This window comes from Rhinolophus hipposideros (assembly GCF_964194185.1).
Source record: "Rhinolophus hipposideros genome assembly, chromosome: 8".
NCBI classification, from domain to species: Eukaryota; Metazoa; Chordata; class Mammalia; order Chiroptera; family Rhinolophidae; genus Rhinolophus; species Rhinolophus hipposideros.
The window spans coordinates 4,564,091-4,575,962 of NC_138054.1; the positions used below are offsets into that span (position 1 = coordinate 4,564,091).

Consider the following 11,872-nt stretch of genomic DNA (forward strand, 5'->3'; position numbering starts at 1 on the left):
AAGAGGCTAGAGAGCTCCATTAGCAAGACTCTGGAACGTTTCCTCTAGGACACACTTGGATCACTGCTTCTGAATTTTAATGAGAGCAAGAAATGGTCTAGTCTGGGAAAGTGCCATATTGGTATTGGGTCCATTTTTTTCTGCTGCAGAAGTAAACTTGGGGCTTATTTATATTTTTCCTTTTTTTCCCCTTGCCTAAGTACCTACCACAGAATGGGCCATTGGTAATCAATAAGCTTTTATGGGGCCCCTAAATTTCTTGTTTTCCACACAAAGCTAACCTGAAAGCAATGGATCACTGATGGGAAAATGCTTCCTGGATAGAGATTGCATTTGTAGGAGAGAAAAAAGGGCTCTGGCATGATGAGATGGTGAAACACTCAGAACCTGGCCTGCTGTAATACCAGGTTTCTTGCATCTCATTTTTTCCCATTTCTTTTCTCCTTCCTTCCTCCCTCCCTCCCTCCTTCCCTCCTCCCCTCCCTCCTCTCTTTCTCTTTTTCTAAAAGCAACATTTCAATTCCATTATCAGTATTTTAAAACTAACTTAAATAGGATACTTGGGCACTAATTTTGGGGGGGGCTAACCTTAAAAGCAGAGATGAAAACTTGAATCAGAAAGAAAAAAAAAGCCAGGAATGAGGGAAAGAAGGGACAGTGTACTATTAATAATTGGCTTATCACAGGAAAGAGGGATTCTTTACAGTCACACAAAAAAGCAAATTTGCACTGAAGAATGACCATTGCATATTAGTGAACTCAAGTGTCTACTGGGAAAACTGACACCTGAAATGTACAAACTCAAGAAACCAATTTGGGGGCTTATATGGAAGACCACACTGAGTCCCAATATGGCACCATTCCCAGGGTGATCAACCAGCCACCTGGGGTAGGGGAGATTACATTGGACCTCTTCCATCATTGAGGGGGCAGACATTCCTTTTCACAGGAATAGACACATATTCTGAATATAGATATGCCTTCCCAATCTGCAGTTCCTTTGCCAGGACTGCCGTTGTGGGCCCCAGAATGCCTCATCACTGCCATGGTGCACAGCATTACTTCTGATCACATCTCCCATGAACAACTTTTTGGGGTACCTTAGAAGACAGCTTTCTGGCAAGTTCCACTGATGACGCACCACAGCAATTTCTTTGTTACTGACCTATTCATGGCCAGGACCTCAATAGGAGGGTCTAGATATCAGGATGATGTATGTTGCTTCTTTGGGCACTCTAATTTTAGCCCTAGGGGTCATCGCTGCTCCTTATATCTGCATTTCCCATATGTTTAGAGTTTTCTTTACTTCTTACTAGTCAATCCCTATTATTCCCTCCCCTGTTATAGTTACTAATTCTTTTTATTAAAGTTTACCTGTTTGAAATTACTGTACAGTTTTTCTCTTCTGATTGGACCCAGGGTGACACACATTGCAAGGGGAAGGGGCTTCTCTCCCTGGATGATGTCCTTTCCACCTTGCGCCTTCGGCCTGGCTGCCCACAGCATGCTCCCCCACCCGTGGGATAGGGGAGGACCATCGGCATATTCCCACTGGTGACTTATGCCAGCAGTACAAGAGGTAACTTCCCAGCAACTCTTGTGGACACCCGAGGGGGTTCCCCAGTCAGTTTCTCTGACTCTCCAGTAGGAGTCTTTCTAGCAACTTCCTGCCCACCATCCCTGGCCTACAGCCCTTCAACCACACTTTCCAATGAGGCCTGAATCTCAGCTGTGGCGAGAGGTGGGAGACCCTTGTCCCAGTGTGTTCCTTTGTTGGATGTGCTGCCTCAGCCCTAGAGGTAGTAGCCACTTCCTAAGTCAGCTACTCCCTGTTCTTCAGCATTTTCTCACCCCTATTAGGAGTGACTCTCCCATTACCACTTAATAATTCTGTGTATTAAACTTTATTCAAATTTCTGGTGTGGGTTCTGTTTCTTGACTGAACCTTGAGTGATACATTATGCAGGCAGGGTTGGCTGCAGATAACAGAAAGTTTAAATAGAAAGGGATTTAACATAGAGAATCTGGTGCTGACAAAGGTCTGGAAGAATACACTCTAGACTGGAACATGAGAATGGCCTCAGAAACACACCACAGAATGGGCCTCTCCAGAAACATGCACCTCTGCCACAGTCAGGAGGTTATGGTATCAGGAAGCATGTGATGGGTCTCTTGGCTCCAGGAACAGAGTGTCTTAGCTGCAAACCAGAGGTTATGAAGTCACTGCCAAACTCTTAGCTCCAGAGCCACAATGCCCCTGGGGACTCAGCAAAATGCATGGTTCACCTACTACCCTCTTAACCCTGCAAATGCGAGTCTTCTGTGAGTGCAGTGATTGGCAAGATGTTTAAAATATGTGTATTAATAGAAAATTTGAGGTATAGCTAGGTCAAGAGATCAGGAAAGAACTGTCCTTCTCACGGATCCCAAGAGGAGGGGGCACACCAGGCCATGCAGTACCACACAGGAAGACCCAGTCAGGAGGCACACCTATTCAGGGAAACTGGCAAGAGACTTTGTTGTGGTTTCCTCAGGGAGTCAGGGTACACAGGTTTAGGATTGGCTAGTTTTAATAATTTCAGTGGGCTCTGCGGCCTACGGGTTGTCTCTAGTTTTCTGGTACCTGGCTTGGAGAGTGATTGGGGCAGGTGGATGGTAGCCCAGAGTGTGTGCCCCATAGAGAAGGTAGTGGTTGTGTGGGCTCTGAATCTGTTGGTTTGTACTTGCAAAGCACACCCACCCCAGAACGAACCCTCCATGGGAAGGGGGTGACAAGGAAGGCAGGAGGAGGCCAAGGCAAGGTAACTCAGGCATATCACTGAGTTGTCCAGAATAAGACCTGTCTGGGATATGCTTGTGGGACAAATGTGAAAGCATCACGTTTACAGAAGCTAGAAACATGGTCAATACACAAAGCTAAATCACCTCTGGAACCTTAGCCACAAGGGGGCTGGGATGTGAGGTTCTTTAGCTTTCTAGCCTCTGCCCATTAGGAAGTCAAACCAGAAGAAGCCAACCTACCGTCAAGTCACACACAAGTCACACACTCCACAAATGCACACAAAAAGAGAAATTCAAGGTTGAGAGTAAACATTCTAGGCATTCTGCTATTTTCTTCTTGCTCCTATTGCAGACCTCTCTGTGGAGACTTTAAGAGCAGTAACAAAAAGTCACATAAAAATGCTCTATGTTAAGACAACCTTATACACTACCAAGGTCTTCCAACAGGCTGAACTGTGTGAAACCAAACACAGCATCCAGAGGTGGGCCTTCCAGGTGGTATCCCCATTTCATACATGAGGAAGCCGAGGCTCAGAGAGGGCCAGTAACTCACTCACCATCACATGGTAATTAGCAGACCTCCAATTGAGTTCTGGTGTCCTCTTGGCCACACACCATAGAGTTCATGAATATTCTATAAGAGTTGTTGGTATGGAAAAAATTGTGGTCTTATATCTGGGTTCTAATAATTGAATGTATCTTTGATTCTCTTTTAGTTCAAGGCCAAAAAAATTAAATAAATGTTTAGAAAGAAAACTTCTTTTAAACTTTAGGTCAAATTTTGTCTAATGCTGTAGTCTCCTAAAGTTTACTAGATTTGAATGGGTGTGTGAAGGCCGTCCGTCCTATCTTCTTGTTTCACCTTTCCAACATTAACAGGCACAACTAGGGGGGTGGCATTTTCCGATTTCTGTGATAAGCAACTACAGTAACAATATTCACTACTACATACCAATTCAGAGCTATAAAAACATAGAGTACAGGGTTTTAAAATTTCTTAAGTCACATGAGCAAATTCTGCAATACAAAACATGGAACAGGTTGGATTCTGTGCTGGGTAGCCTGTTTCTAAGTAAATCACATGTTTTGAAAAAAAGTAGTCCATGGAGATCTAGAAAGAATAAGTTGAAAGATACCCTGAGGGAACTCAATGACTCAGACTGCAGACAAATAAATTACACCTTTGGTTCAGACTAATTCTGTGTGTGTGCTTCTAAAAAATATGCAAACAAATGTGAAGAGTTGCGCAGAATTTAATTGGTTTGATGTATTAATCACTATGTTGCAAAATCAGGACACTAAGGTAGCAAATTTAATTTTGGAAAGAAAACCTAATTGAACATTTCATTTATCAGGGAAATGTTTCCCTACATCTTCTCCAGATTTTTATTACAGCCATGAGTAGCCCTACTTCACTGAGACCTCTGCGTCACCAGAGAAATCAAAAGGCTTAGTTTACTTTTGCACCATTGAATTGGAAAAGAAATAGGCAGATTAACTGGGAATCAGCCAGGATTACAACTAGTCCAATGGGGAAAACCCACAGGGACCCAACTGGCTGTTTTTTTACATGTCATGTTTTGTATGAATGAATCCCAGGTCACCCTCAAAAGAAATTTTCTTTCCAAAAGGAAAGGGATCCAACAGGGCATTCTCTATCTGCCTCTCAGGTGGTGGAGATGTGGCCAGTGCCAATAAAAATATAATTTTAGAATCACGTGGGACAGGAGAATAAGATCCCTTATAATCAATTAAAAATGTATTCTATAGATCACTCATCTTTGCTGGATTCCATGGAGGAAACAGAATCTTAAAATACTTTTCTCTGGCCTCAGGGAGCTTTGATTTTTATTTAGTTCGCTCAGGAGATTCACCATTTCCCTAAGGGAGCAGACAGAGAGAAAATAAAAGGCAAAATGAACTCAACTCTGGGGTTTTACATGAGGTGCATGCAGACATTACCTTTTAGCAGCCGGTGGCCTTTTCTCCTTCTTTCCTCCCTGCCCCTCCCCCATTTCCACTTTGTGGGCAAAGCCTCTGGTGGGAAAGAGAAGAGAAGCCTCAAAAAGTTTAGAAATTTGAGAGTATGTGGACCTTGTGCTCCACTTCCCAGGATAAGTTTGAGATCACAGCAAACCACACACACCCATTATAGTGTGGTAGCAATAGACTGCAAATGATAGCCAGGCAGCCTAGGTACACAGGTCCCTAAGAACTCTTTCACCCAGGGCCCAGAAGGGCACAGGAGAGCATTCTAAAACTTCATTTTCTCCATATTAGTCAGGATGGGCTAGGCATGCAATGGAACAAACAGCTCCGAATCTCAGTGGTTTAAAACAATGAAGTTTTATCTCTTGCTCCTGGTACATGTCCATCTTAAAAGTGGGTATGTCTGCTTCACATTGTCCTCACCCTTTCCTGGGAGGATGAAAACATCACTATATGAAACATTGCTTTTGACTAAGGCTCAGCAAAAGGGAGATGGTGACTTGTTTCCTGGTTCTTACAGGTTTCTATCTGGAAGTGACATGCATCACTTCTGCTAACATTTCATCAGCCAAAACACGTCACAAGTTCACCCAACTTTAAGGGGATGAGTGCCCAAAAGGAAAACTGGAAATAAGCCTAGGAGAGCGTTGGTGAAGTCCAAGGGGGCTCAAGGTTAGAGAGAGGATAATAGAGAGTATACAGACTGTCAGAAGAGGTGATGCAAAGCCCTCAGATTGATCGGAGGTGCCAGTGGGATTTCTTCTGAGCACCAAGGACCAATTTGGAGTAGGGCAGAAGAGGGCCTCAGACCAGACCCCCCACCCCTCAACAACTGAGTGCTCTGCATACCACACAGAACTTAGATGCACTCTCGGGGGAAGGTGGAGGGAGCCTACCCTGAACTGACCACATTTCATGTGAAATGACTGGAAACCTTGGGAGTGATTCTGTTAAAATTATTTTGGCTTGTAAGCAGAAGGGGGGTTCAAGGTAGAGATGAAATTGAATTAAGGAAAAGTGAAAATGTGGCCATTCTTGCACATTTGAGTTTTATGCCCTGTGATATTTGGACCTACTATCTGTGTAAATCCCCTAGCACAGCATCTGACAGGGAGTAAGTGTCCCCTAGAGGGTTGCTACTATTGTTCTTCATTCCCTCCTTCCTCTAAAATTTGGTTCTTGTTCCACAGCTTCCAGGACGAGGACTCAAGATATATAGCAGCCAGGCCTTTGTGGAAAGGAGAGTGCTTGGAAGAATAGTTCTGCTTATAGAACCATGAAGATGGAAGGTCCTGTGAGACCTCAGTCACACATATCCTCAAACATACAGGCAGGACCTCACTGAGCCCCTTCTGTGATGTGCATCATTTTTATCACTCTGACAAACACATCTACTACTGAAGTTTCAAAAGCACAATGCGTTTGGTCTCACGTAAACTCCCAAATGAAAGAACAATTCCTGCCTCATTTGTTTTCTAAATGCAGATTGAGAAATGAAGAAATAACATTTCGCTTCAATACAGGGTTTGGGACACTCTGGTATAAGATGACCTCCAGAAGCTGAGTGGAAAAAAAACTTCACAGGAATGCTGGCTCTGGTCCTGGTCTGCAGCCAGCTGGTGGTGGTGGTGGTTGGCCGTGGGTGAACCCATATTCCCTCTGAACCTTGATTTGCTCATCTGCAACAAGAGTGGATTGAACTAATGGTCTCCTGAGGTCACTTTTTTTGGCACATTCAGGTCATTTGTGAGTATAGAGGCCAAGAGGAAGGTAGGCAGAAGTGAAAGAAGAAAAGGAAATGGGACAGGAGAAAAAAGAGGATGAAATGAAAAGAGAAGTCTGAGGAGGAGGAAAAATGGAAAGGGAGCAGAAAACCCAACATTGCATTTGTTGTGATTTAACATTTTGTATCCTTAATGGAGGCTTATTAAATGATGGAACCACAGTTGAATAGAGCCCTCAGCAATGCATCTCAAAATAGAAGTTTTGGTATTTATTTGGAAGGTGGTAATTTCATTTTCCAGGGAGAAATTTTGGTAAAAAGAGTTTACGTGGGCAATTAAATTCTTATCTTTTGATGTATGTGCCTAAAAGCTATAAAAATAATAATGTCTTGTATTTCCTATGAGCCAGCACTTTCTAAGGACATAAATTACCTAATTCCGTCCACACAACAACATCATGAAGTGAGTACTACTAAAATCCCCATTTACTGATTATGCACTCTATCGCTCTGAGCGGTTAAGTCATTTCTCCAGAAAGAAGGCAGAAACACCAAAATTCAAACCAAAGTCTATTTTATTTCAAAGCCCATGTTCTTTGCCTCTGGCCTCCTGGCCTGTGACTCCGGTAAAAAGAAAGATATTTATGAAGGAGAGATCACCAAGCCTCAGACTCAAGCATCATGGTCAATTTCTCCACTTCCTTCTCCCTCATCTTTATCTCATTTGTCTTTGTCTTCTTCCCGGTCTTCTTTTTCTTTTTCTCCATCTCTATCTCCTTCACCACCTCTTTTATCTTCTTCATCTTTTGGAATAGGCCCTATGTTCATATCGTTCAAAAATCGCATGAATAGAGAAAGTGCACAGGGAGAAAGATACCTTTACGTGTACCCTGCCCACCCACACGCTCCTGCCTCCACCCCAGCTGCCTGCTATTGTTAGTTTCTTTGGTAACCCATCAGTGTTTCTTTATGCAAACACAAGAAAATGGAAATGTGTTCTCTCTCTCTTAGATTTCATTAAATATACTTACTTATTTAAAAAAATATTTTTTTATTTGTTTCAGGTGTACAAAACAACATAGTGATTAGACATTTATGTACGTCACAAAGCGAAGACCCCAAAAAGTCATCTACCCACCTATATTATTATGATATTATTGACTATATTCGCAATATTGTACTTAGATCCCCATGACTATTTTGTAACTACCAATTTGTACTTAATCCCTTCACCTTTCTCACCCAAGGTTCCAAACCCCCCTCCCATCTAGTAAACCATCAGTTCGTTCTCTGTATCTATGAGTCTGTTTCTGTTTTGTTTGTTCATTTATTTTGTTCTTTAGATTCCACATATAAGTGAGATCATATAGTATTTATTTGTCTTTCTCAGTCTGACTTATTTTATTTAGCATTATACCCTCTAGGTCTATCGATGTTGTCGCAAAAGGTAAGATTTCACTCTTTTTTCTTAAAATTTTTTATTGGGACATATTGGGGAACAGTGTGTTTCTCCAGGCCCCATCAGCTCCAAGTTGTTATCCTTCAATCTAGCTGTGGAGGGTGGAGCTCAACTCCAAATCCAGTTGCTGTTTTCAATCTTTAGTTGCAGGGGCGCAGCCCACCATCCCATGTGGGAATCAAACCAGCAACATTGTTGTTCAGAGCTCCTGCACTAACCAACTGAGCCATCCGGCTGCCCCAATATTTCACTCTTTTTTTTTTATATCAGTCTAATATTCCATTGTATATACATACCACCTCTTTTTTATCCAATTGTTTATTGATGTGCATTTCGGTTGTTTCCATGTCTTGGCTATTGTGTATAGTGCTGCAGTGAACAGATGGGTGCATACGAGTATATCTTTTTAAATTAGTGTTTTGGATTTCTTTTGATAAATATCCAGGAGTGGAACTGCTGGGTAACAAGGTAGATCTATTTTTAATTTTTTGAGGAACCTCCATACTATTTTCTATAGTGGCTGCACCAATTTGCAAACCCACCAACAGTGTTGTTTGTTGATTTATTGATGATCGCCATTCTGACAGGAGTGAGGTGATATTGCATCATGGTTTTCATTTGCATTTCTCTGATGATTAGTGACGTTGAGCGTCGTTTCATATGTGTGTGTCCATCTGTATGTCCTCTTCGGAGAAATGTCTGTTTGGGTCTTCTGTCCATTTTTAAATTGGATTGTTTAGGTTGTTTTGGTGTTGAGTCGTATGAGTTTTTAAACAAATTTTGTATATTAACCCCTTACCAGATGTGTCACTGGCAAACATCTTCTCCTATTCAGTAAGATATCTTTTCATTTTATTGATGGTTCCCTTTGCTATGCAAAAACTTTTTAGTTTGATGTAGTCTCATTTATTTTTTCTTTTGTTTCCCTTGCCCAAAGAGATATATCAGTAAAAATGTTACTAAAGGTAATGTCTGAGAGTTTACTTCCTACATTTTCTTTTAGAAGTTTTATGGCTTTGGGTCTTACATTTAAGTCTTTAATCCATTTTGAGTTTGTTCTTGTATATGGCATAAGAAGGTGGCCCAGTTTCACTTTTTTGCATGTGTCTGTCCAGTTTTCCCAGCACCATTTATTGAATAGACTGCCTTTGTATAGTCTTTGTACCCCAATGTATATTCTTGCCTCTTTTGTCATACAGGCGGGGATTTAGACCTGAGCTCTATTCTGTGCCATTGATCTATGTTTCTGTTTTTATGCCAGTATCATGCTGTTTTGATTACTATACTTTGTAGTGTAGTTTGATATCAGGTAGCCTGATACCTCCAACTTTGTTCTTCTTTCTCAAGATTGCCGTGGCTATTCGGGGTCTTTTGTGGTTCCATATGAATTTTAGAATTATTTTAGTTCTGTGAAAAATACTATTGGTATTTTGGTAGGGATTCTAGAAATGCATGTTCATGTTTCCTACCTCAGAGTTGAAATACCACAACATACTGCGCTTTGTACTTTTCTGATTTTACTTAGCAATGTGTCCAGAAGATGTTTTGATTTTAGTTCACAGGGAGCCTTTTCATTCTTTTTTACAGTTACAGGCTATTCCATCGTGTGAATAAATCATAGGTTTATTTAGCCATTTCCTCAGACATGGACACTTGGGTGGTTTCCACAGTTTTCAGTATCGCAGTGCAGCAGGGAATAACCTGGTCATACATCAGTTCCTACTCAGCAGATGTAGCCCCGGGAGTGGGGTCACTGAGTCTGAGGGACAGTACATTTGAAATCTGGATGACTAACGCCCTCAGCAGGGGTTGCACCGGTTGGCAATCCAGCTGAGAAAAAACAGCAGCACCTGCTTCTGTAGCATCTGGCCGGCAGCGTTTTGTCGACTTTTGGAATTTTTCCAATCTGATCCAGGAAAAAATGTATCCTGGTGTAATTTTAATTTTCATGTCTCTGATTATGAGTGCTTGCAAGTATTTGGGAACATTGTGTTTCTTATTCTGTGAACTGCCATGACCTTTGCCCATTTTTCTATTGGTTTTATGGTTGTTGTCTTTTTCATCTCTGAGAGCTCTTCCTATATTTTTTCTGTTTCATGAGCTACAGATATTTCCCCTAGTGTTTGTCTTTTTATTTTCTTTGTGTTGTGTTGGTTTTGTTTTCTATGTCGAGTTGTTGCAGTTTACATTTACAATTATTAATCTTTTCTTTTTTGGCTTCTGAATTTTGAGACATAGTTCGATACGCCAGTCGACTGCAAGGTTATTCTAGCAATATGAATCCCAATCGGAAGTTAATGACACACTCAAGTTAGGATATTTCAGGAGAGGTTTATGTACAAAGGGACTAATTATAAGAGCATGGGCAAGTTTTAGGGGCCTCCGAAGGGTTGGTGCAAGAATCAGGGTTTAGCAGCAACAGAGATGTCATCATCCTTGGCCCCAGGGGGCCAAGGAGACAGAGAAGTTATTACAGCCTGGATGAAGAGAGAGTTGTGTAGATCAGGCTGCCTAGAGAAGAGCACTCATGTCTGTTAGGAAAACAGCACCTGCAGGAGGAAACCAAAAAGTGAATACCCTGCCTTCATTTCTCTCATATCCTCACATGTCTTCTCATGGCTCCCCATTGGCCAAAGGGTGCAGGAGGCTGCTGGAGTCATCCACCGTGGAACAGGTTGAGTGGAGGGCGGGGGGGTCTTCCAAAGCAGAGAATGAGGGAGAGTGAGCGAATCTGAACTCTGTGGGGTTGAGGGTGGGGGTGGAGGAATAGAATGCTTTCTGACAGTACTTACATGGTTTTACTTTTTATATTTAAAAGTTTGATTCATCGCAGTTTGTCTTGATGTGCAGTATGGTTCTGACTCTACCTTTTCCCTAACAGCTGTCCACTTGTTCCAATGCTGTTTATTACAAAGTTCACCTTTACCCACTGATTAGCCTATCTATATTTGTGACATTTTAATATCCCGTGTACATTTGGGTCTATTTCTGGATTTTTCTTCTGCTCCATTGGGCTATGTGTATATATTCATGTGCCAATATGTATTAATTACCAAGGCCTTATGATGTGTTTTAAGAACTGGGAGACCAGTCCCTCCTCATTTTTCTTCTATTTTAGAGTTTTTCTGGGCTATTCTTGCTTGATTATTTTGAGTGAATCTGTTTGTCAACTTCTTTTAAAAAAAATTATAAGACTTTATTAGAGCCAAACAGTGTTTGTCTACTTCTGAAGGAAGGAAACTTGTTAGGAAATTTTGGGAGATTATATTAAATTTATCAATTTATCCATGGAGGACTTACATCTTTAGAACATAATTGATTTCTTTTTTAAAACAATGATCTGTCAAGAAACCTGGAAGACACCATCCTGCCAATTGAGAAAAGTTATCACTCACAATAATGGTACCAGCTGACATTAGGCCCATCCTGGTGTGATGCATTGAGAAGAACACAATATCACTTAAGTAGTATTCCTGCCAAAATACATAACCTAAACCTAATCATTAGAGCATGTTATATGAAACCAAATTGGCGGCATTTTCCAAAAGAGGTGACCTGTACTATTCGAAAACATCAGCATTGTCAATTACAGCTCAACAAAGCTGAAAAAAAAATCAGTATCTTTAAGAATAAAGAAAGGATGAAGACCTATTCTAGGTTAAAAGAGATGAAGGAGACACGACAATTACATGAACTGTGTGGTCTTGTTTGATCCTGGATCGGGGGGAAATATCCACAAAAGATGTTAATGGGACAATTAGAAATTGAATATGCACTATAGAATTGATCATAGTATTGTATCAATGTCAAATCACCTGAATTTGATAATTGTACCATGGTTACATAAGAGAATTTTTTTTTTAAATTAAAGTTTATTGGAGTGACAATGGTTAGTAAAGTTATATAGGTTTCAGGTGTAC

At 41.2% G+C, this 11,872-nt stretch overlaps 1 long non-coding RNA gene across 1 annotated transcript in view; it reads left to right on the forward strand.

Annotated features, from left to right (window-relative positions):
* Window positions 1-7,787, forward strand: part of LOC308501247 — a 42,779-nt gene extending 34,992 nt beyond the window's left edge. Inside the window, exon 3 of the long non-coding RNA XR_013993857.1 lies at window positions 5,961-7,787. This is a non-coding gene — a long non-coding RNA (uncharacterized lncRNA). The remainder of the gene's footprint in view (window positions 1-5,960) is intronic.
* Window positions 7,788-11,872: the final 4,085 nt, after the last annotated feature.